This window comes from Muntiacus reevesi, chromosome 18 (assembly GCF_963930625.1).
Source record: "Muntiacus reevesi chromosome 18, mMunRee1.1, whole genome shotgun sequence".
NCBI lineage: Eukaryota > Metazoa > Chordata > Mammalia > Artiodactyla > Cervidae > Muntiacus > Muntiacus reevesi.
The window spans coordinates 41,848,125-41,849,362 of NC_089266.1; positions in this window are offsets into that span (position 1 = coordinate 41,848,125).

The following is a 1,238-nucleotide window of genomic DNA, read 5'->3' on the forward strand; positions in this document are numbered from 1 at the left end:
CAGTGGAGCAGGTAGGCGGCTGGGCAGGCTTATATAAAGCCGCAGGAGTGTTAACCATTGACCCACCCCGGCAATCAGAGTGTTTTTGGAGTCCGGGAGGTGAGAGTAAGGAGGAGGGACCTGCAGGAAGTATAAAGATCAGGAAGACTTTGCAAAGAAAGGGAGGAGGAGGGCAAGATCAGGGAATAAAAGGGTTTCAGGTTCTTTCAAGAAGTTAAGCCCAGAGTTAACTCTTTCTGTGCATGGAGGCTGTGAAGGGCTGCAGCCAGAGGGGCTGGAGAGGGGAGGGTATCTGGGAAGCCCCCCAGGCAGCATCCACAGGGCAAGACCCAGAACACCCTCCCCAACTCCTCTCTCCACCTACTCCTGCAAAGCTGAGCTGTTTCTATGGGGCCCTGGGTGGGGTGGCCCTTGGTCCAGAGACACCCTGTCCTCTGGGGGTTTCCAGTCTAGGACTGAGGAAGGGCTAGAGTAAGCCCTTCTCCTTCCAGGTATCCAGGAGACTGTCCGAGCCCCTGGACTGACCATCTCATGTTCACTGTGTGCTGCTGAAGCAATGACTTAATTTTGAATAGCTACTGGCTTGTTGACGTATTGCCGTATCGTAGGTATACAGTGCAGGCTTCCCAGGTGGTGCTAGTGGTAAAGAACTCGCCTGCCAAGGCAGAAGAAGCAAGAGATTCAGTTTGGTCCCTGGGTTGGGAAGAGCCCCTGGAGGAGGATCCCACTCCAGTATTCTTGCCTGAAGAATCCAGTGGACCGAGGAGCCTGGTGGGCTACAGTCCATGGGGTTGCAAAGAGTCGGACACGTCTGAAGTGACTTAGCAGGTAGTCATGCATGCACAGGTATACCGCAAAGGTTCACTTTCGTAGGTTCTTCCTGGCCTCCCATACCCACCCCAAACTCCCGTGGAACACCCTCAAATTTTTTTTCATGTTTTGGAAACACATTTAACCTCTCCATTTATCCATCCATCCATCCACCAAGCACATATTTGGCCCTGATTCTATCTTCAGCCCTGTACTCAGTGTTAAGGACGCAGAGAGATGAAAATGCTGCTGGTAGGGACCTTGCTGGTGGTTCAGTGGCTAAGATTCTGTGTCTGTAGGGGGCCCTGGTTCAATCCCTGGTCAGGGAACTCGATCCCACAAGCTGCAGCTAAGAGTTTGCGTGCCACAAGTAAAGATCCTGCATGGAGCTTCCCTGGTGGTCCAGTGCAGGGCAGGGGATCCCTGGT